The sequence below is a fragment of the Lissotriton helveticus genome, chromosome 1_1, assembly GCF_964261635.1.
Source record: "Lissotriton helveticus chromosome 1_1, aLisHel1.1, whole genome shotgun sequence".
Classification (NCBI taxonomy): domain Eukaryota; kingdom Metazoa; phylum Chordata; class Amphibia; order Caudata; family Salamandridae; genus Lissotriton; species Lissotriton helveticus.
In genome coordinates this window covers 158,732,059-158,757,662 of record NC_136057.1, presented here as the reverse complement: position 1 = coordinate 158,757,662, position 25,604 = coordinate 158,732,059, and positions in this window count along the sequence as shown.

Here is a 25,604-nt window from a genome sequence, read left to right as displayed (position 1 = left end):
CGCTAAAGTGAAAGGGCAGGAATGCACCGCATTTACGCATATGGGGGGCTTATTTACAAGCCTCTTGCGCCACTTCTGTGTCATTTTTACCATGGGAAAAGCGACGTACAGGTGGCGCAAGGGGCTTGTAAATAAGTTGGCGCTCGATCGGCAGCCTAGCGCCTATGCTGGCACCCTTGCACTTTGGAGCAAGGCTGCCTCCATAGCAGACAGGATAGGTGCCTCAATTGTAGACAGGATAGTTTTCGTGCAGGAAGGGCACCCTCCAGCACAAAAACAATCCTAAGAAGCGTCTTCCTCTTTCTATGTGTGCTGCAGAATGCAACACACCCTATCGCTTGATGTGCCACACTCACCATTGACACATAGCGGTATAATATAATGCAGTCCATATCGACATGCTGAACATATTTTTATATTCTACTTCTTTTCTCCACATCAAGGGAGGGGGTGCCGCTACTGCTCGAAGAGTCCAATTTCTACCGAACACTGATCATTAACGCTCCAGGCACTTTAGACCACCTTAGAACGCATTGGGAGAACTGGATAGGTCCCCTTGAAGAGGACGACTGGAGGGATGCACTGATGGTCCCTAAGATCATCACCATCTCTTCTAAACTGCACCTGATACAAATGTATTCTCTATATGGTGCACTGAGCAGGACTCCTCCTGAACCCACTTGCCCCCACTGTGGCGATGCTTCCGAAGATTTCTATCATATGGTTTGGCTATGCCCTAAGACTCAATAGTTTTGGTCCACAGGGGTGGGAGAGATAACTGAAGTGGGGACGCTTTTATCTGCACAGAGGCACTTTGGAGGATTTCTTGGACGCTGACCCTGTGGTATTCCTTGTACCCTTCAGGACACAGCAGGACGACTCGCCGCACCCGCTCCGCGGGTGCCGCTTCGCTGTCTTGGACACCGGCCACCGGGTGAGTGCGGTCAACGGGGCTGCGAGCGTGCAGGGGACTCCATTGCCCAGGAGCCCCTGCGAGACCTTTGATTGACATCCGGTCCGCTCTCCCTGCTGCCGCCCCCCGCCCCTGGCTGTTTTAAAAACCCTCTTTCTCTCTTCACCTGCGGGACGCTTTTATCTGCACAGAGGCACTTTGGAGGATTTCTTGGACGCTGACCCTGTGGTATTCCTTGTACCCTTCAGGACACAGCAGGACGACTCGCCGCACCCGCTCCGCGGGTGCCGCTTCGCTGTCTTGGACACCGGCCACCGGGTGAGTGCGGTCAGCGGGGCTGCGAGCGTGCAGGGGACTCCATTGCCCAGGAGCCCCTGCGAGACCTTTGATTGACATCCGGTCCGCTCTCCCTGCTGCCGCCCCCCGCCCCTGGCTGTTTTAAAAACCCTCTTTCTCTCTTCACCTGCGGGACGCTTTTATCTGCACAGAGGCACTTTGGAGGATTTCTTGGACGCTGACCCTGTGGTATTCCTTGTACCCTTCAGGACACAGCAGGACGACTCGCCGCACCCGCTCCGCGGGTGCCGCTTCGCTGTCTTGGACACCGGCCACCGGGTGAGTGCGGTCAGCGGGGCTGCGAGCGTGCAGGGGACTCCATTGCCCAGGAGCCCCTGCGAGACCTTTGATTGACATCCGGTCCGCTCTCCCTGCTGCCGCCCCCCGCCCCTGGCTGTTTTAAAAACCCTCTTTCTCTCTTCACCTGCGGGACGCTTTTATCTGCACAGAGGCACTTTGGAGGATTTCTTGGACGCTGACCCTGTGGTATTCCTTGTACCCTTCAGGACACAGCAGGACGACTCGCCGCACCCGCTCCGCAGGTGCCGCTTCGCTGTCTTGGACACCGGCCACCGGGTGAGTGCGGTCAGCGGGGCTGCGAGCGTGCAGGGGACTCCATTGCCCAGGAGCCCCTGCGAGACCTTTGATTGACATCCGGTCCGCTCTCCCTGCTGCCGCCCCCCGCCCCTGGCTGTTTTAAAAAACCCTCTTTCTCTCTTCACCTGCGGGACGCTTTTATCTGCACAGAGGCACTTTGGAGGATTTCTTGGACGCTGACCCTGTGGTATTCCTTGTACCCTTCAGGACACAGCAGGACGACTCGCCGCACCCGCTCCGCGGGTGCCGCTTCGCTGTCTTGGACACCGGCCACCGGGTGAGTGCGGTCAGCGGGGCTGCGAGCGTGCAGGGGACTCCATTGCCCAGGAGCCCCTGCGAGACCTTTGATTGACATCCGGTCCGCTCTCCCTGCTGCCACGCCCCCTTGTCTTACCTGTCCACTTACTTATTGTCCCTTCACTCCCGCAGCGCGGGACGCAGCCCGGGGCGAAGACCGGGCAAAGAGCGGGCCGTTTGAGGCCGTTCGAGGACTAAGAGGACTGGGCTGGGCCACCCCCCCTTGTTGGTACACTTTACAGTTTTATTGTTGTTTGTACTGTTATTTATCCACTTGTATTCTGTAATATGTGCTCACGGGGTAGTCGGAGCAAAACCCTTATGGCTGCTAGCAATTGTAATCGAACCTTGGATGATTTCTTGGTCAAAACCAATTTGGCCATTGACGTAGAAATTAGCAAAATGCAGCACAAGGTCTCCCTAGAACTTGATGCTGCAAGAAGGCTGTCAGAACATATTGCCAACACAAAAAAATCATCCTTGGGAAATATCGCATCTGCCCGTACTCCTGATCGTTCCATAGCTCCTCGGCCCTTAATAGTAACAACGGCAGCTATTCATCCCGCACCGCCATCAACCCTAATAAATTCCCCCCCCATCCCCACTCCACATTCAGTGCAGCAAAGCAAAGCCCTTGCCCCACTAACTAAAGGCATAGGCACTATTTCTTCTTTCTTTTCTAAAACTAACCTAGTTACCAAATCGGGTAGTGCCAAGAAAGCAGCAACCTTTAAAAAGAAATGTTTAGCGAGGTCCATCTATGCACGAAAGAAAGCCAAAATGGCAAGATCACAGTTTTTTAATCACAGACGTACCATGGGCTCTCTTGGGGCGAAAGTTGATAGCCAGAATATAGCTCCTAGCGGTATGGGGGGGGAACACGTTCCCAGTTCTCCTAGCCTGGTGGAAGATACCATTCTTGTCATCTCCCCAGAGTTGAAAAGTGTGGTTAATCCAGAGTGTCGGGAGAGCTGTCCCGTGAAAGGAAGGGAGGGGGATGAAGAATTCCTCAAGTTAGTTTGGGGTACGCTTAAGCAATTACTATCCCCTTTGGAATTAAGACTCTCCCGCATAGAGAACAATTTGTTGGAAATGGACAGGACAATAGTCACCCTGGCTAGTTTAAGCCTAAAAAGCATGGAAGCTAAGCTTCCATGTGTAACTGACCCTGTTCTCCAACCTAAGGCACCTGTAACCATACCATCTCTCCCACATGTACCTGTAAGTAATCCTGTGACCGAGTTAGTATCAAAACCAACACCTAAGCCCCGCACCATTATTCCCAATCCTGCAGTACCTACCCCTAGTTTAGTTGTCCCTTTATCTCCTCCTTTGCAAAAATCAGCCATTAGACAGAATCTTGTCCCAAGAGTAGTAGCCCACCAACATTCAAGGCCAGAACGTACGAAATATCTACCTCGACAGGCTACCCGCTCTAACTTTCGTGGAGGGTTTATAGACCTTCCCCCTGAAGCAGGGTCCTATGTCATCATTCTAGCTGGTGTTCCTGAATTGGACCCTCATTCTCAGGAGAATGATCTTTCTCTAAAAAACAAGGTCATTCACTGGCTTAATACTAATACCCAGCTCCCTGGTCAGCATAGAAGTAGTGTCCTAATGGTACGGAGAGTGCCTTGGATAGGCCCCACGCATAAGTCTATAGCGGGTGACTGTGTTGTGGTATCCTTTGCCGACCCCCACACAGCCCAGCATCTCTGTACATGGCCTTCCCATGGAGCTAATTCCACCATTGTCGTGAGGCCCCTTACTTTTTTCTACCCTCCTAGACATCAACCTATGAAGAACACTCTATGGTCTAATGTTCAGCACCCTAGACAGCCAGCTCATATGGCTGATGGGTATACCCAGCACAATTGGTGGCAGGGGGTACCGATATCAAATAGGTTTGGTTGTCTGGAGGATGTCGACTGACATGGGGGGTCTGTCGACATATCGCCATTAAATAACCTCCCGCTTACTCAGGTGACAGGCTCATTTACCACCCCCGTAAAATCTGGTGTAAGTCCAACTTCTTCCAGAAATTTGACGAATTCTCCCTATACTAGGGAGGTAGCTCAACCCACCATTCTAACCTCGTTAAGTTGTGGACCCATTATGTCTGGAAACCTGTATTCACCGCCAGACCCTAGCGTTGTTCCGGCTATGTCTGGGGTTGACGCGCAGGGACTGGCTTCCATCCACCAAGTAAACGGTATGGATAACCCATTGAGAGTGGTATCTTGGAACATTGCAGGGCTAAGGGGACGCCTGGATAATGACGATTGGACCAACTTTATCGACCTGTATGATATCATTATCTTCCAGGAAACTTGGTCAACAGTCCCCTTATATAGGGTGGGTTACCTTAATTTCTCAAAACCCGCCACTCCGAGTATTAAGGGTAGGGCCTCAGGTGGATTAACCATCTGGATTAAAAATAATCTGGGCTTTTATGGCAAGGAAACTTTGGTAGAGAGCCTGGACCTTCTGTGTATCACCTTGAGTAAGGCTAATGCCATCGATCTCTTTTTGGTTAATGTTTATGCTCGTGGCTGCCAGGGTGGGAGGAAACAAACTGTGACATCCCACCTTGACCTGGCACTGAAGAACCTCACTGCCGATAAGATCGTTATGGTAGCGGGCGATTTGAATTCCTCCTTTGAGCCTATACTTACTTTGGCTGAGGACGTGGGCGCTGAGGAGGACACAGCTTGGAATATTCCTCCGTTAACTATCTCTAAGGGAGTTAGGGGTACTGAGGCAGCACTTCATTGGCTGGGCCTCTGTTTGGAACGGGGCCTTCGGGCTGTTAATGGGCGCACGCGCTCTGATAGATTAGGGACACATACTTTTGACAATGGCTTAAGCTCCAGCCGTATCGACTACATTTTGATCAATATTGAATATTGGTCGATTGTGCGCGATATGGTGGTAGAGCCCCGTCCAGAGAGTGACCACAATCCTCTCTCACTCGAGATTTTGGTCACCGGCCTGGGTGAGCAAGCCTGTGGAACTAATTGCCTGACATCTGACGTGGTCTTGTGTGACAATAGACGACGCGTAAAGTGGACCAGAGTGTTGGATGATCCAGCGCTTATTGCCGAGTTAGAGGAGAAGGTCAGGAGCACGAGGAGTAAGATGCCATCACTATCCTCTTTTGGTGCAGTTGACCCAGCCTTTATCAATCTCCATGAGGAGTGTTTTACGAGTTTAAAAAACCTCCTTACTAAGTCCTCTAAAGCCGCCCCCATTAATGCGCACAAAAAATGGTATGACAAGAGCTGCAGAGTAGCTCATAGCAGCCTAATAGAGGCTGTCAAGGCTAGGAACACCGCAGATATTAGGGTTGCTAGGCAGCGTTATAAACAAACTCTTTGGGTGGCCAAGAGGGATTGGGATGACTCTTACTGGCTCGCTCTTCTTAGGGCCTGTGAGTCCTCCAATCCAACTGAATTTTGGCTGATTGTGAGGAGGGGAAGGGCTTCAGTCGCCCAAACACCCAATAATCACGTGTCAGCGCAATCTTGGGTTAAATTCTTTGCAGCACAATTTAATGACCCAAATATAGCCCTAGATCACACAATAGCAACCATCCCACAGAGTCCTCTATATTTACCAGGAGATAGACTTATCTTTCTGGAAACTGATGCCTCACAAGCCTTGGAGTCAGTTCAGTCGGGAAAAGCCCCCGGCCTCGATGTCATTCCCGCTGATCTTTTTAAGCTAAATCCTGGTTTATGGGTCCCTTATATCACGCAATTGGCTAATTACATAGCCGCAGGCGCAGAGATCCCAAAATCCTGGAAAGGTGCGGAAATCCTGCCAGTATATAAGAAGGGTGATCGCTCCATCCCAAATAATTATCGGCCAATCAGTCTGATCGATGCACTTCAGAAGATTGTGTCTAGGATGATTTTAGTAAGAATCCAGGAATGGATCGACACCAATAACATACTTTCTCCTATGCAGGCAGGATTCAGGTTTGGCATCAGTACTATTGACCAGGTTCTGCGGTTCTCACTTCTTTTCTGGAAAGTGGTCTTGCTGGGTGGCGGCGTAATTTACGCCGCGTTTGTCGACCTTAAGTCGGCTTTTGACTTAGTTCCAAGGAAGAAGCTATGGGAAGCTCTTAGATCAATGGGTCTTCCCTTAGAGCTTTTGAGTTTCGTTCAGCGCTTACACGAGGATAATTTCGCCCAGGTAAGATGGGGCAGCCAGGGCCAGGTAACAGAGTGTTTCCCTGTACAACGTGGGGTGCGACAAGGTTGTGTCTTGGCACCCACCCTGTTCCTCTTGTTTATTAATCAGGTCATCGATTATTTTAACAATATCCAGTCCGATGCACCAATGTTGGGTGGTCGCAAATATCCTATGCTTATATTTGCTGACGACACCCTCCTTCTTTCTAAAACAAGAGGAGGGCTCCAGGTTGCCCTGAATAGATTTTCGGAGTTTTGTAATGCAAACGACCTACAAATAAATGTTGAAAAGACCAAATTTATGGTCTTTTGTAAGTAAACCCCCCCAACCTGTACGGTGTCTCTAAACGGGGTCCAACTTGAGCAGGTCAAAGTTATGACTTATCTTGGTGTGACTCTTGATCAGCATCTTGATTGGAACTCCCAACTGGAGACATCTAAATTAAAATTTAATAGGCTGGCCGGTTGTTTGGTTCTTGAGCAAAAGAACTCGTTTACAAAACGTATCACCCCCGCCCTTAAGATCTATGAGGCAAAAGTCCTTTCCGCAACCCTATATGGAGCCGAAGTCTGGGGTCATAAAGATCTATCAGGTTTGGCTGTGGCACAAAATAGGTTCCTACGGAACCTGGTTGGTCTTCCACAGTCTGCACCTATAAAACCTTTGCTACTAGACCTAGGTTGTAGACCAATTAATGATCTGGCCCAGTATCGTATAGTGTCACTCTGGCGTCGCCTTTGGTCCACTCCCGAGCTTAGTCTCTTTGCCCGGGAACTGGACGAGGTTAAATCACTATGGGGCGCGCAAAAACTACACTGGTTTAGGGAAGTTAGAATCACCCTACATATGATGGGCCTTTCAGAGCTCTGGTCAAATCCAGGTGGGTCCACATTTCCATCCAAATCTGAGTTTAAAGCGCTTTTTTGGGCATGGAAAAAATCTATTTTGGTATCCCAATCCCTGGACACTAATTTAACAGGAATATTTCTGTCGCACAAGGTCACCCCTGCACTAGAGCAGTATTGGGATTTGATACCCAAGGTGTTAGATCGTAAGCTTTATCATCAGTTTCGTACTGGCACCTTGCCAGTCAACTCCTTTACTGCTAAATGGGATTCGAAGTCAGGAAGCAAATGTCCTTGGTGTTTGGACCAGGAAGAAAGCATTGGTCATCTCTTCTTTGGTTGCCCTGTTTATCGTGATCCTAGGAATAAGTGGCTAAAACCCATCTGTGCATCCCTGAATTGTAGTGGTTCTCGTGATGCACTTAGGAAAATGCAAGTAATAAGATCTGAAATAGTGGTGATTTGTGTTGCAAGATTCCTGGGATGGTCTTGGCTGATTCGAATTAAGAAACTGAACGCACCCTTGCATTGATCGTTCCATTTTGATGTATTTTATGTATACTGTCATGCTTGTGCTTTTTTAGTACAAGGGATTGCTAGTGAATTTTATAGTGTATATGATTGTGTATTGTCTTTTATGAATTTTTATCATTCGAAATAAAGACTAATCGAATCGAGATAACTGAAGTGTTGGGTGGGAAGTCACCCTTTCCCCCTGGTGCTTCTACTGGGGGTCATCTATGGCTCCAGGGCTATGAGGGATGACAGGACATTCTTGGGCACAGCCCCTATGGTTGCCAAGTGCGACATTGCCACTCTCTGGAAAACTCTTGCCCCACTTACCATCTTACTATGGGGGTGGGTGGAGACTGGTGTGCCCAGTAGGAATAACTGGTTTACACGGCCTGGGGTTGTCCCCTTAAAGTCGATTTGAGGGGAATGGCTTGGACAAATAGCCTAGAGTCCTGCTTGGGGATGAAGGTGCTGCTGCTGCTGGTATTGTTTCATGCCATTTGATAGCTTATTTCGTGACCAAACGCTGTACAATTTTTCAAACATGCTATTTATGTATTGTGTTGTCTTCTCTTTGCAAAAGTTAAATAAAATCTTTTTTATCAACAAAAAGAAAGATTAGAGAAGGGAATATCAGGATGTCGGGTTTGATGATTTGAGCACTGCATTTGCCAAATGGTGCAACAATTGGGTTGGTGACTGATCATTTGAATACATTGTTTGGGGACATCAATTTGTAACAAAGCATGAGAATGTGCTTAACATAGGTTGAGGTTTGGTGGAAGTCCCAGAAGGCGGTGGGGAGCAGTGAGTAGTATGGTTAGGGTGTCTCCTTTTGTAATGACATTCAAGGGAAAGTATTTGCAATGCTATTAGCTTTTAAGGATGGGCCATTGATACAGGATCACAGAGGAAAGAGAACGTTGTGAAGAATGCATGCAAGTCATTGGGCAAGAGTCTGAAGTGTGGTGATAAGGCGTGCCAACTGTGAAGACTTGGGTCCCATGCTCACTGTGCCACTGGACTCAAGCTACACCTGACTGAAGAGCCTAAGTCATGGCATAACCAGCCTTGGTTTGCTTGTGCTTCAGAATCTGTAGAGGACCTGGCCTGGAAGTTTGCGCAGGACTGCTCCTATTGGAGCAGGGCCAAGACTGATTTGCATATGGCTGGGACCAAACTGAGGTTGCATGGTGTGCAAACAAATGATGGACTGAGATGTGGCCCAAATAATTACCAAGGGCTGAGATTAATTCAAGCATTTCACCTGTCACTTTTTTGTAGACTTGTCTAGAGTGTCTTATTGTGTGTCTAAGGCTTGTTCACCCTCCTCAAGCTCCGAGGAAATCATATTCCTGCACTATTTTTGTAGAAACGCTCTCATTTTCTTGTTTTGAGATTTCAATTGGTTGGTGATAGTGTGGTAAATAAATAAATAATACCTCTATTTTTGACTGGATATAACAATAACAGATAGCTCAATAAATAAGAGTCAAGATTCGAGGTAGTAGGATTTTTTGCAGGTTTAATACAGCATAAAGGACAGGAACAGGACAACCTGCACAGGAATAGGATGGCAGCGCTGCACACCACTTAATAACAGTACACAAGTATATATACTAAAACAATTGCATTGCAGTGGATACAGTAGGCGTAGCAGTGGGAGGGGTTTGTAGCAGTCGCGAAAGATAAGGCTGAAAGTAGGTGTGACAAGAGGCGTGTACATAGACATGTGATCCAAACGTAACAGAATATGTCATAAATGGGGCGGAAACATGGAGGGGGCTACCTAAGGAGCCGGGACCTCTGACCTAGTGGTGCGCGCAAGCTGGCAGTGACGTGTTACTAGGGAGAAGCTGGGAGCTATGACTTCTGAGCTAGAAGGAGAGACGAAAGTCTGGAGAGTCAGAGCGACATGTACCTAAACACTATCTAGTATCTGATGTTTAGAGAACATGTTGATAGAATCCAAAAGTTATCAGGGCAAATGCTAACAGACACTAAGACTGGTGCATGCATTATTCTACATGTAGTGTGTGTTGAGGAATATTAAATGACCATAAATACAGTATTTCTCTTACATGGAGACGTAAAGGCTAGACCATGACGGAAACTATTGATGCGATTCAGTAGCTTAGGAATGCAGGGAAGGAGAGCCGGACTGATAACTAGAATCATAACATACTCTTGGCAGACTGGCAGGCAGAGCCAGGCCGAGCCGGGCACTGTGAGGCAGGAAGTAAGTGAAGGGTCAGGGATACAGGTGGGGGCTGTATCGCTCCTCAGCGAGGGTTCAGGAGACAGGAGCTGAATCTGAGTCCGGGCCCTTTTGAGGCCTAGAAACGGGGACTTTTACTGAATTAACGTGCACACTGTGAAACGTGGCAACGTAACTTTACATAGGCCTGATATTCGTTGTATTCACGAAAACTGGGAACTGGCATACTAGAGTTGGACACAACTAGAATTGCGTCTTTTGATCAATCATAAGGGATACATATGCATATTAATCATGCACATATAACATAAGATGGGGAACACGTAGGGACACAGAACATGGCAAAATTTACTTTTCCACATTCCCTCCTTGTCACTACGTTTCCATCAGGAAACATCAATATTCATGATACCATCTATCATTTCATACAGTATCATTTGCTCGTCTCGAATTTTCTTGGAACGGGATTTAGGACGGGACTTGGGACTAGGAATACAAGAGGTAGCACAAATGCCGCAAATCGCAGGGCCACATTGTATACAGAGGCAGCAACTGAATATGATCGCTACTGCAATACCTAGAAAGGACAATACTTTCCATCCCCAGGCAGAAATAATACTCCAAAACCAACCGGACCATGTCCAGGTGCCTGGATCCTGGTGTAACTGATGGGCAATTTTATGAAGCCTGGTTATAGCTGAATAAACAGACGGCGCGTTATTAGGAATGAAAATGCAGCAACTAGATCCGATGACTCTACATGCTCCTCCTCTATCGGCCAGTATGACGTCAAGAACGAGACGATTTTGGAGCACGACAAATCTCATAGCAGATTGCTCTTCGGTTAAGTTACCTAGGGCAGAGGCAGTCTCATTCACTACTGCTTCAAGAGTTCTTGTTAACCTACGGATTAACTCACTATTCTGGATAGGTCCTATAAAGAAAAAGAATCCTCTATTGAAATCTGTATACTGTTCTAGAGCAGTTTCAGTTTGATCGACAATCGGGGACTCGATCTCCCTTCTATGTCTAATGTGTACTAGATGTGTGTTTCTGTGATAATCAGATGGGGCTAGGAAAACTGGTGGCAGTAGGAAGGCAATGTAACAGGTTCCATCCCAATCGAGGGGCAGACGAACATATGCGGTCTGACCACAAACAAAATAAGAATGACGTGAAGCTTTGAAAATAGATTTCCCACTGTCACTATACTCGACAATAGTAGTACAATCACTATGTCCTACATGTACAGAACCATTATTTCGGACACATAATTCGCCTTTGACTGGTAATACTGAAATAGCAGGTAAGTCTGGAGTAGGATCAGACAGAACATTCAGGACCATAAAATTCGAAGAATAATTACCTAAATTATACACTTCATTTTCTAGATCTAACCCGGTTCTGTGGGGAAGACCTTGCTTGTCTGGAAAACATGTACTGTTTAGAAAGGACATATCATTTGAAGATGACGTTAACGTGGACCATGCTCCACACGAACCATTATGTGAAAATGGATAAGGAAAGAGTGGCAGAACTCCCTTCGGTGTCTGGAAAGGGGGGAGTCGACCACACACCCAACAATTAGTGGCATTGCTGGTCTGGTGTGAATAATGTAACATACGGATAAATGAATTGAAAAGACGATAAGATAGTTCATGAGGAGGCAGATCACTAAACGTGTGCTCTACTGTAGCATTAGAAGACTTATTTACATGAGAAATTGGAAAACATAAATGCAGTGCATAGCTCGTGCAGCTAACCATCAAACTCAAAAATAATATGAAACTCAGAAAAACGATACATCGGATTGAGTTTTGACTAACTCTCTCACTATGGGGGTCTATTTCATACATGTCAGAAACCTGTCTAACCGTTTCACCTAGGGGAGGACTTAGACAATTAAACTGGCTGACTTATTTTACTAGACCGTAGCTTACTTTTATACTCCTGCTGCGGAGTTTTCTCTAACAGGGAGGGCTTGATATCAATGTAATTTGCGGGACAGTCCTTAAGAATAGTATCTTGGCAGTCTTTAAAATCCTGGCAATCCTTGGAAATGTTTTTAGGTTTTAGTCCGTGAAATGTTTTAACATGAGACAGGTGGACCCACCCCTTCCTGCCTTCCAGCTTGACGGCAGTACGGGTGGTCGAGAGGACGAGCTTCGGCTCCTTCCAACGAGGCTCCAGCGGACTTGAACGATCGAAATTCCTCACGAGAACCAAGCTCCCTGGAACGATTTCATGCGGTTTCACCTCGGTATTGTCTGGAAATGCGGCGGCAACCTGTGAACGACAAGAGTGTAGGGCAGACATCAAGGAAGCTAGGTAATCTGTCAGCATATTACTGGAAACATCTGTAATACTTCGGGGTCTAGGCGTACCCCACATATTCGGGGGGCGGCCGAATACGACCTCATAAGGGGACAGACCTGATCTGGAATGTGCGACCATGCGCATATAAAACAGAGCGACTGGCAGAGCTACTAGCCAGTCTACACCTTTCTCTTTACAGACTTTTGCAATGCGGATTTTCAGGGTCTGGTTATGTCTCTCTACGAGACCTGCTGCTTCAGGATGGCGTACACAATGAAACTTCCACTGGTACCCTAACAGAAGGGAAACGTGCTTCATGAGCTCAGATGAGAATGGCTGGCCGTTATCAGAATATACGACCCTTGGGAGTCCATAACGGGGGAAATATTCACGAACCAACTGCTTGGCAGTGGTCGCGGCTGTGTAATCTGGGACTGGATATGCTTCTGTCCACCTGGACAAAGCGCATACAACTACAAGGACATACTTGAAACCTCGACATCGCTCCATCTGAATATAATCCATCTGGAGGACCTCAAAAGGGTGGTCAGGAGGTTGGAATCCACCTTGTTCCACCGGGACACTTTTACCTGGATTGAATTGACAACATATCATACAGGTACGGACTTTCTGCTTGGCTGCAGCTCGTAAATGCTTGTTGAACCAAATGTTCTGGATACTGTCTAACATGGCTTTTTCTCCTAAGTGTGCTGGACTATGTGCGGTATTGACAATGACTTGAACCATTGAGTCGGGGAGAAACCATGTGGCCTTTCCCTTCGTCAACCATCCTTGATCTGTCTGGACCCCTCCTTGTTCGGACCATTTCTTGATTTCATTGGGAGTAGCATGTGACTGGATGTCTATAATATCTTGAGTGGGGTCCTTAACTGTCATACAAGTAGTCTGTTCTAGAGTGGATGTCGGTGTCTTGTTAACTGGTATGTCTGGTGTCTGTGCTGTAAGCTTGGCTGTTCGATCTGCTAGATCATTACCTTGGGAAATAACGTCAGTAACTTTCGTGTGTGCCTTGCACTTCATGATAGCGATAGCTGTCGGTAAATGTATTGCATCTAACAGAGCTTGAATGAGGAGACCATGCTGAATCTTGGTTCCATGAGAAGTCATGAAACCTCTCTCCTGCCAGAGCACTCCGAAGTCATGTACAACTCCGAATGCGTAGCGTGAATCTGTATAAATATTAACTTTCAGGTTCTTGGCGTGTATGCAGGCTTGAGTCAGAGCAACTAGCTCTGCTGCTTGAGCAGACAGGGTGTCAATACGGTGTGTCTCTATAACTTCAGTGTCAGTAGTCACTGCATACGCGGCTACTAGTTCTCCTGTACTCGTTCTCATACATGAACCATCCACATAAAGTGTCAGGTCGGGGTCTGGTAATGGAATATCTGTCAGGTCTTGTCTCGGCTTAGTCATAGTGTTAACTACTTCCACACAGTCATGTGTGGCAGGATTTGAAGTAACTGACGGTAACAGTGTAGCAGGATTTAGAACGTTGCAGCGTCTGATTTCTATGTGTGGCTGGAACAGTGTCAGTTCATAACCTGTTAAACGTGCAATTGTCAAGTGCTGAGTCTGTGTTCGGTTTAAAAGAACTTCCACAGAGTGTGGAACTTGTACTGTCAGGGAATGTCCTAATACTATGGAATCACTTTGTCTGATAGCTAGTGCTGTGGCTGCAACTGACTTGAGGCACGCAGGCAGAGCCTGGGCTACTGGATCTAATGTGCTCGAAAAATAAGCACAGGGCTTGTATTGTCCTGCTTGATCTTGTGTAAGAACAGATAATGCTGTACCATCACGTTCTGTGACAAAAAGTGTAAAAGGCTTACTGTAGTTCGGTGTTGCTAGAACAGGAGCTTGACATAAGGCTTTCTTTAATTCATTAAAACTAAGAGTATGTTCAGATGTCCAAGGGAGAACAGTCGATACGGCTGCCTCCTGTGTCGTTAACTGTATCAGTGGCTTGGCTAGAAATGCATACTGAGGAATCCATTGTCTGCAATAAGAAGTAAGGCCGATAAAGGCACGTACCTCCTTCTGGGTCTTGGGCTGAGGAAGACTCGCTATTAACTGGATAAGGTCAGGTGTCAACTGCCTACCCCACTTGGACAGTAAGTGGCCTAAGTAGATCACTTGCTGGACACAGAATTGAAGCTTCGAAGGGGACACCTTGTGCCCCATCTCGGCTAGAAAATACAGAACGGTGAGTGATGCTCGCTCGCAAGCACGTTCAGAACGGGCTGTGATCAGTAGATCATCGACATACTGGAGCAGGGCAGTGTCAGTTGGCATGTGAATATTGTCTAGTTGTCTTTTAAGTGCTTGACTGTAAATACTAGGACTTTCTGTGAAACCTTGAGGAGCTCGTGTAAATTTATAGCTCCTTCCGTTTAAACAAAAACCGAAAAGGTACTGGCTGTCTGGATGAATGGGGACACTGAAAAATGCATTTTTGAGGTCTATGACTGTAAAAAATGTGGCTTCAGAATCAATGGCTGTCAATAAGGAAGAAATATCTGGGACTACTGGGTACTGGGGAATGATACATTTATTAAGTTCTCGAAGGTCAATCACTAATCGATATACTGGAGGTGCATTTGGATCAGTACGTTTCATGACTGGAATGATAGGAGAATTACATACATTGGAGTCAGTTTCTACAACTACTCCTTGAGCCATAAGCTCGTCAATAATTTTGGATAAGGCTGCTACAGCCTCAGGTGGCAGTCTGTACTGTCTGATTCGTGGTAACACTACACCTTGTTTGAGAGTCACACGATGGGGTGTGATTTGCATAAAACCGACATCAGTTGGACCTTGTGCCCATAGATGCTGGGGGACATTCAGTAATCTTGGATCAAAATCTCGTAAAACATAGTGACCCTTGAAGTCACGTAAAAACAAACGTATTCCCTCTGGGGAACAACAAATAACTGCACCTAATTCTTTCAGTGTCTTAATGCCTAACAAATTTTCTGGACATGACTTTGTAAGCAATAGATCAGTAGTTCGGGACAATGGTCCTACTTCTAGAGTAACTGGTTTGGAAATCTCGTTAACAATTGGCTTTCCTGAAAATCCAAGGGAAACATTTCTAGAGCCTTAGAGCGGAGCCCCTGGAACCTCGTCGTGACTAATAGTCGTCCTACTTGCCCCTGTATCAATCAGAAACTTTCTGTCTTTCGCTAATACTTGACTGTGAACATAGGGACCCTCTTGATCTACAGGAATCTCGATGAGAGGCAAGCCTACCTCCCTCTCTAGGCTGTTTCATGAATACGCTTGATTCTCTGGATACTCTGTCTGTGCATACTGGTACATCTGCTGTGTAACATGCTGTGTTGCAGCAATAGGCTGCGGTGCTGGAACTGTCTGTTGTACATTCTGTGGCTGAGAAGTCTGTGAAACTTGTTCTTGTCTAGGCGGACGTGGTCTTTCTTTGGTTTTACCAGTGGCTATATTGTGTTTCAGAACTGCACACTCGTTTATAAAATGACCTGGCTGTTTACAATAATTACATGTCCCTTTAACGGGAGCTGCAGGATGACTGGCTTGATTCGGACCCCTCTTCTGACTGTCTTGTGGAACAGATTGTGCAACTAGTACTTTCATTTTCGTGTCTTTCATACGTCTTCTCTCGTGTTCTTGCTCTTCTCTGATTCTATTCTGGTGATACTGAAGCATCTGAAGCATTTGGGACGGAGTATTAGCTTGCCAGGTACTTTCGACTTTCAAAACTCGATTTTTCACTTGTGGGCTTGAATTCTCGACTAGTTTAGTAACAAAAAGATGAGGGTATGACTCACTACTCGTCTTGAGACCACTGTTGATGCTAAAGCATTTCTCGAATCTAGAATAAAAATCACTAGTATCTTCGTCTGGTTTCTGTTTACAGGCTGAGATTGCATCCCAGTCTTCCTTTTTCGTGGCTAGTAATCTTGGCAAAACTTGTATTAATAATTCTGGTAATTCTTTACATTTGTCTCCAAGACCGGTACCTGGTACACGTATCTTATCTTCAGCTTCTAGAGCTGCCCAATCTATCTTTTTCTCTCCCACCTCCCATTCTTTTTCCTTGAGTTTCTCATATATGCCCGCAGGCAACAGGACTTTTAACATTTTAATGATATCTGGATACGTGTATTCTCCCATACGGAGCATGTCTTTTAATTCTCGGTGGAACCCTGCTGGATCTTTGTCGTGACAGGGAATTAATTTCTTCATTTCTAAGAGTTCCATCTTGGTAACTGGGGTGTAAACAAATACTCGTTGCATTTCACCACCCTCTGTCCTAACTGGGTGTACTTCTCGTAATGGATTCTGTCTGTCTATGTAAAACGGTTTACTTTCTGGGGGTGAGACGTGAACAAAATGCGGGTTCAAAAACGTTCTGTATTTGTGGCGCTGTTCTAGAATGACACTAATTAAATCAGTACCTAAACCTTTCCATCTATACTGGAGTAACTCGTTCAGAATATCATGTAACGGACCTGGATCAGAATGTTGACCCTCATACAGTGTAATGAGGTGCTGGATCATATACATACCCACCAGTCGCTGCTCGGCTGGGGGCAGTTTCAGAAACATTTGTGCCACTATTTCGTCTGGAAAAGTGGTAGAATCAGTAATCCATCGGACTGCTGATCGGGCTAGTTCTTGTTCATGCATAGTACTGAGTTCACTATAACCAATTCGTGATTTCAGAATGTGATCGGTAGCTTGAAATACTTGTTCTAGAGAGCCTTGCTCTGGTGCTGGAAGATGAAAGGCTTTCTTGTGTTCTAGGCGTAAATGTCGGTCTGGAAATCTAGATTTACCTACATACGCTATTCTGGCAGTATTCTCGTCGTCTACCTCTTCAGTAGAAGAGTCATTTTCTTTCTCGCTTACTTGTGCTTCTCTGCGTTGTTCGTGTAACCTTATTATTTCTTTACGTATTTTCTTGTACATATTCTCTATACTATTGAGTGTCTTGTGCTTACCCTCGGCTATATTATCACTCCACTTTGTCAAAATTTTCATTTCGTTCGGATCTTTAGTCGGGGAATCTTGTTCCCTAATTAAACAATTGATCAGAAACTTTAATAACATGAACTGAATCTCAGATTTCCTGAGAGACATGACTTCAGCAATACTTTCTGGATCTTGTCCTGTACGAATGAAACGATACATTCTGTCTAGATCTTCTTTCATATTCGGTAGGGTGACCAAATACTCGGACACCTGTCTTATACGTACGGAATATATAACCATACCATCCTCGCCTGGGACTGGATCATAACAGCATTCAGTAAGAAGTCGCCTGATTTCTGCAATGGACTTATATTTAGGCGTACGCTGTAACGCACGTTCATGTAACTCGACTGCCCCTAGACGTCTACTTGGCGGCGGGGTACCAGGAGGACCTCCTCCCGTGGCCCCTGTACTGGAATCGTCGACTGATACTCTTCGAGCTGGCAGAGTGGCTGAAGTAGCGGGAATTTGTACTACGGGCTGGACCGGGGGTACCGTAACAGGTACTGCAACAGGTGCCCCGGTGACTGGAGGAGCAGGATTTACATTATTTACAGGAGCTGGCGGAACAGGATTTGCATATTCTGGGACTGTGTCGTCCAAATAGGACGAGAGAAAAATCTCAGCTGCGGTCGGTTTGTGACGCAGATTGGTCGGAACTAAAGGTGGCGGAAAATTACTGGATGCTTCCGGGGTTGCTTTTGGCAAGCCCTCGGCAAGAAGAGGATACATACCCTTAATGAGGGCATTTCTCTGTCTGTCTGACTGTTCGGTTTTAACTCGTTCACCTATCTCGATTAGTTCCCTTTCCTGGGCTCTTTCTGCGGATTCCCTACTTAGTTCTGACTTCCTGATTTCTTTTTCTGTTCTTTTATGAGATTCTTTGCGCCATAACTCGATGGCATCTTTCTGTGACTGTCTGGCTTTCTTTTTCCATAATACTTCTTCTACTCGCATAATGCACTCGGCATCCCATGTACCCGATACGGGCCATCTGTACTTTTCTTCTAATTCCTTGGTATACTCCACCCATAAATCTAGATATAATATGGCGCTTATGCCATGCTTTTGATACATAAAATGACCTGGACTGTCCCTAGGCGGGACAGGAACTGCTTCTTCTAACAGACCTTTTCTAGTTTTTAACTGACGTAATTTCGAGAACAGAGGCATGGCTGAACTAGAATCTAGACATAATACAATACACAATGAACACGATGATTACTTAAATACGAAGCATTCATACCACGATACTGAAAAACACATGAAATAACATTTAAAATAACAGTTCGGACAAGATACTACCTGAAATACTGAGAACAGAACACATGAATTTTCTCGAGAACAGAACTGACTAGAATTACTAGATGCACTGCTGAAACAGTACGAAACTTACCGGTCTCATAAAGAGACACGTCAGGACCCGCATCCACCTAAGTGGACACTTCGTGTTGGATCTGCGTACCCAAACCCACGGACCAGAGACAATGCAATTGACCCTGTCTAGATACTACCCCAGCAATGGTACTCACCGGGCAGCAAGAACGGAAGGCCTCGGACTGGACTGGACTGCTACGACGCCGGACGGATGAACTTCGGACTTCAGTTACGGGTGGGCCTCCGGATACCTCGGACCTTGGACTCTCGGCTTGGGCTCTGGTCGGGACTCGCCGCGTTCCTCCACCGCCTCGTCTGGATGCTGGACCGCAACCTCCGTCTCCTCCGTGGGCCTGAGGGATACTTGAAGCAGAAATATCTGCACGTGCACGGTATGGTTCCGTCACGGCTGCAGAGGATCAGGGGGCTTGCGTGGCTTCACCGGCGCGTGGGGAAAGGGCAAGTCCCTATTCGGGCGCCATTATGTGGTAAATAAATAAATAATACCTCTATTTTTGACTGGATATAACAATAACAGATAGCTCAATAAATAAGAGTCAAGATTCGAGGTAGTAGGAGTTTTTGCAGGTTTAATACAGCATAAAGGACAGGAACAGGACAACCTGCACAGGAATAGGATGGCAGCGCTGCACACCACTTAATAACAGTACACAAGTATATATACTAAAACAATTGCATTGCAGTGGATACAGTAGGCGTAGCAGTGGGAGGGGTTTGTAGCAGTCGCGAAAGATAAGGCTGAAAGTAGGTGTGACAAGAGGCGTGTACATAGACATGTGATCCAAACGTAACAGAATATGTCATAAATGGGGCGGAAACATGGAGGGGGCTACCTAAGGAGCCGGGACCTCTGACCTAGTGGTGCGCGCAAGCTGGCAGTGACGTGTTACTAGGGAGAAGCTGGGAGCTATGACTTCTGAGCTAGAAGGAGAGACGAAAGTCTGGAGAGTCAGAGCGACATGTACCTAAACACTATCTAGTATCTGATGTTTAGAGAACATGTTGATAGAATCCAAAAGTTATCAGGGCAAATGCTAACAGACACTAAGACTGGTGCATGCATTATTCTACATGTAGTGTGTGTTGAGGAATATTAAATGACCATAAATACAGTATTTCTCTTACATGGAGACGTAAAGGCTAGACCATGACGGAAACTATTGATGCGATTCAGTAGCTTAGGAATGCAGGGAAGGAGAGCCGGACTGATAACTAGAATCATAACATACTCTTGGCAGACTGGCAGGCAGAGCCAGGCCGAGCCGGGCACTGTGAGGCAGGAAGTAAGTGAAGGGTCAGGGATACAGGTGGGGGCTGTATCGCTCCTCAGCGAGGGTTCAGGAGACAGGAGCTGAATCTGAGTCCGGGCCCTTTTGAGGCCTAGAAACGGGGACTTTTACTGAATTAACGTGCACACTGTGAAACGTGGCAACGTAACTTTACATAGGCCTGATATTCGTTGTATTCACGAAAACTGGGAACTGGCATACTAGAGTTGGACACAACTAGAATTGCGTCTTTTGATCAATCATAAGGGATACATATGCATATTAATCATGCACATATAACATAAGATGGGGAACACGTAGGGACACAGAACATGGCAAAATTTACTTTTCCACATTAGTGCCTGGATACCCACACGGGTGACAAGTAGAACTCTACAAATCTACTTTGATTGATTGATTGAAAGAGAGAGAAATTGTAGAAAGGGTAATGTGTGTTAAAGGCTTGTTTCGCAGCATAGTTTAAGTCATCAAATGATGTGTTGCTTTGGATTTTAAGAAGTCTTTGTGAACTTGGTTCAGGAATCCTAGGAGTGCTTCCTCTTGTAGAGAGGGTGTTAGTTGGGGGAAGGATCAATAGGGGATGGTTGACATCCCCTGCTGAGAATGGGATAATGCATTAGAAAAATGTAGGAAGTCTAGTGCTTTACCTCTGCAAATGCATTGGTGTGAGAAGAATTTTAAATAAGAGTTTTCCATATTCCATATTCACGGAGAGAAACTGTGAAAATAGGATGTGTTCTGCGTGATTGTTAATCTTTAGGTTGACATCGTCAACAGGGATGATAGGAGAGGAGGGTGCAAGTAATTCAAGTATAGTGCGGAGTTCATCAAAAAGTTGCCTGTTGTTTGGGAGGCGAGGAGGGTGATATGTAATGTGTATGAAGATTTTATTTTAATTTTAAGAACCTGTTTTCTACAGTGTGGGGACTGTTTTTGTATCAGTTGGATGATGTATCAAAGTTGCTGGATATTAGCAAAAAAAATGTGCCACATGGTTATTTACGTTGCTTGACCTACCGTTCCTGAACATTGAATTTCCTCAAACCTGAGGCATGATTTGGCGGTTAGTGCCTAGTGATCACTGCAGTCATGTTTGGGATTAACGGTACCTCTCAAGCCAAAACACTTCGTTGAGGCAGTTGGTTGAAGCTGAAATGGAACTCAAGTATTGTTGAGCAAGATACCAAACTAGCATCGGAAAGACCTCCCTATCTAAATACCTGTCTTTAAAAATGACATGGAAAAGTTGGACATCTGAATTTGGGGTGAGCAGAACTTACGGAGTTACCTAAAAGCACCGCAAGATTCCACAGAGTTCTGCGAGTTGCAGAATTGTGGCATATTGCGCTGCTTGTGCTGATTCTTAGCACTGGGAACTTGTTCCGCACTGTAAAGTAAGCGACAATTGCACCTGCTACGTGCCAGATGGCACTGCTTCTTTCTGCCGCCATAGTAGATTTTGTACTCGATTCGCAGCTTTCAAAACACAAAGGGTACTGACCTGCTGCGACCACCCGCATCGAGAAATTGCGCCAAGAGGTTTTCTAGCGCTCAAAAATTGCACTAGAGATTGCACATTCTTGCTCGAGCTCACCAACTTAACACGTTGGCGAGCCGTGTGCAAGGAAAAACTCCGCCACATGGCGGTCGGCAGATTTTTGCTGGAAATCCACGTTCCAAGTGAAGCGCGGAGTGGGCAAAACTCTGCAAACTCCGCTGGTGGTGCAAAATTGTTTGCCCGCCCCTAATCCTAATCCAGTACTTTTCACCTCAGCTATGCTACCTAGGAATCCCACCACACACTTAAATTTAGTTCAATTCATGTCCAATTCCCAGTTGTGGCAGGCAAGGCTCACACCAGAGAGCACTGTAACACTTTTCAGAAAACAGGACCTGACCTGACCTGCTGATTAAAAAAAGCATAGACTGGCGGTAGAGAGGCTTCTCAACCTTGAGGGTAAGAAAAAGGTGTTACTCCTCTAAGACTGTTATACCTCATTTAAAAGCTGAAAATCATTTATCAAGTAACTAGTGGTTAATTTGGGCAGGTGTTTGCCGGCACTTAAACCTGGAAACTAGGACTCCTTTTACAGCATCTGGACAGTCAATCAGACAGTGCACCAAGAATGAGGAATAACTGTTTGTACTACCCTTATTGTCAAGTGTGACAGTTCTACTGAGACTAGGCCTGTACTGTTGCAGCACAAAAACATTTTTTTTGTATTGTGTTTTTTGTGTGACAAGGCTAGTTAACACCTTTAAGAGGTACACTACCAAAGTTCTGTGATCTGCACTCACAGGCTGCAACATTGTTAAAGGATTAGTGCTAAATGTTTACTTTGTGACTTGTAGACGCCGCATTTCATCAACATAATTCCCTCTTTACCACTCCATTAGACTGTCAAATCAGAAGGCGGACCTGAATTCCAATGGCAATAAATGCGTTCTTCTGACTTGGCTTTTGATACAATGTCTTTTATCTGGACAGATGGAGTGAATGACAATATTATAACGTTGCTGGTAGCAGGAACTGATAACCAGTCCCAAGACGCGCTGTCACGAGTAGGCCCGCAGGCTCAATCCATCTAGCTCTGAATAAACAGGTTGATTGTCGAACTCTGCACACATAAATCTTTAATGCTTGATAAATTAAGTTAATTCAACACAATGTGATGCCTTCTGACAAGGCGTCCATTCCTTTGGAACATATCATCTGCAACATTCATTACTTGAATGAGTTGCATGGTTCAGAACATAAGAGTCCATTGCAAAATAACAGCAACCCAAGAAACAAATATAATCATAAAAATGAATAATGAATCACAAAAATGAATATACGACCAATTGTAGATCGCAAACACCAATGCAGGTGCCATCTTGAAAAAGGTGAAACTAATCCACACAAAGCTGAGAAACATGGCTGCAATGCATAAAGGATAAACACTTTTACAAGTGACACCGCGCAGGGGCTGCATGGGGGGGTGGAGTAGCGATTCTATTTTAAAAAAACGTTTCCGTAGAGAGACTACTATCAGAAACAGTGGATCTAGCAGATCTGGTAGGAGTAAAGATTACCCTGAATAACTCCTGCTGGGTGGTTCTGTCAATCTACCGTCCGCCCAACTCAACCCCACTTTTTAATGACTTATTTGCTCCCATTATGTCAGACCTTTGCACAAGATATAAGAAATTTTGATAATGGGAGATTTTAACTTGCATTGGGATAGCCCCCACAGGGACCTGCCCACACGCCAATTGGACACTACCATGTCTGCCTTGAGTTTTAGTCAACTCGTGGAAGTACCCACACATATCAAGGGTCATACTCTTGATTTAGTATGGACCACAGACCCAAATGTCATCCTTAGGGATGTGGTCCCCTGTGTTTGGACTGACCACTATTTGGTGACCTGTGAGGTAAATATTAATGACCACTTATAGCACCTACCCCGGGGTCCCAGAAGAACCCGTAAATGGACTGAGGTTAACTTAACAACCCTGACCTTGGTGTTCCCGAAAGTGGCTTGTCTGTCGAATACAGATAAAAGCCTGGATCTAGAATATGCGGACCTAACCCGGAGCCTGGGGGAAGCTATCGATCAGATAGCGCCGGAAAGAACTCAGCCAATAAAAGGACCTGGTAAAGAGGCTCCTTGGTTTACCCCACTATTAAGGGAACACAAAAGAAAACTCCGAGCTCGGGAGAGAACTTGGATGAAAACTAAGCAGGACACAGCGAGGAACCACTATAAAGGCTCTCTCCATCTGTATAAAAAACGTATTTCACAAGCTAAGGGGGAGTACTATGAGCCTCGCCTAAAGAAGGCGGGGAATACCCAGAAGAAGACTTTCAAAATCCTGTCGGAGCTGAGTAAAAAACAGGAGAATGCTGAGTCTCCCATAAATTGCAACACCTTCCAGGGGTATTTCTTAGAAAAAGTAAAGACCATCATCCTGGAAATAAAGAGTAGTATGGTGAACAGTGCTACCATACACTCTGATGCCCATAATCCTGTTCACTGCTCTATAGTACAGTTCCCTGAGCTGGATGAGTTGAGCCTAGAGCAGTTGATGGGTAAAACCAAATCTGGTTCCCCAGCGGACCCGTGTCCTCCGAGTGTCTTCCGTGTGGCACGTCCTCTATTGGAAAATCGGATCATCTCTCTCCTCAATAGGTCCCTAGAAATAGGGTATCTACCGGATGATTTCAAGGAGGCTCGAGTTAGGCCCTTGTTAAAGAAACCGGGCGCAGACCCGGCCGTTCTGAAGAACTACAGGCCGATCTCCCAGTTACCTTTCCTCTCAAAGATCTTAGAACAACACGTGCTGAAGTCCCTGTCCCTGTACCTGGAATCCCATGGCTTACTACATGAGCGACAGGCGGGGTTTCGAGCGCACCATAGCACCGAGTTAGTGATGCTCTCGGTGCTAGATGAATTAAGAGGCATGGCTGACAGCAAGAAACCGAGCGCCCTGATTTTATTAGATTTGTCAGCGGCGTTCGATACTGTCAGCCATGACCTGCTCCTGGGAAGACTGGAAGCCTTTGGGATCAGAGGCCAGGCCTTTAAATGGCTGCAATCCTTCCTTTTGGGAAGGACACAGAGGGTACAACTGGGGGATTCGATTTCAGAGATGGGGCCCTTAGAGTGCGGGGTACCACAGGGCTCCGCACTGTCCCCACTTCTGTTCAATCTCTACCTACAACCTCTGATTGCATCCTTGGCCGATATGGGCTACAGAGTCTTTAATTATGCTGACGACAGTCAGCTTGTGCTGAGTGTCGATAACACAGGGGCAGCACAAATCCAAGCCCAAAACATCTTGAGGTATACCGTAAGATGGATGACGGAAAACCTGTTAAAGATCAACCCGGATAAGACCGAGGTATTGGTAATTCCATCTACCACCTCACTGTGGAGTGATCTATACTGGCCTGCAGAGCTTGGACTAGCCCCAAAGCCAAGTGTGAACGTAAAGAGCTTGGGGATTAAACTAGACTGTGATCTGTCAATGTGCAGCCAAATATCTTCCATTGTTGGAAGCTGCACGAATATCATCAGACAATTGAGAAAGTTAGCCCCCTTTCTCTCTCAATCTATGATGCGCTCAATTGTAGCAGCAACCGTCATCTCACGGATTGACTACGGGAATGCCCTTTATCTTGGCCTCCCAAAAATGCTGACTAACAAAGTCCAGGTCGTGATGAACGACGCCGCACGATTGATCTTTGGCTTACCCAGAAGAACGAAGGCTTCCCCTCTACTAAAAAATCTTCATTGGCTCCCGGTTAAAGAGAGGGTTGAATTTAAGAGTCTATGTATAGCTCACAAAGCGATTTATGGCCATGCTCCTGCCTACATTAAAGACCGCCTGGAAGTATACAACCCAACGAGAACACTTAGATCATCGGATTCCCAGTTACTGGTTTGCCCCCGTTACAAATTAGTAACCAAGGGAGGGAGAGCCTTCTCCGTTTTGGCCCCCCAGCTATGGAATAAGCTGCCTGAGGGGTTACGCAAGGAGGTGAATCTTTTGCGATTCAGGAAATCATTGAAAACACTGCTGTTTGGTAAAGTCCTGAGCGCAATGTAAACTGGTAGCTGTGTCTCTCTGAGGTGTTGAGCCAAGTTATTGTAATAACATCG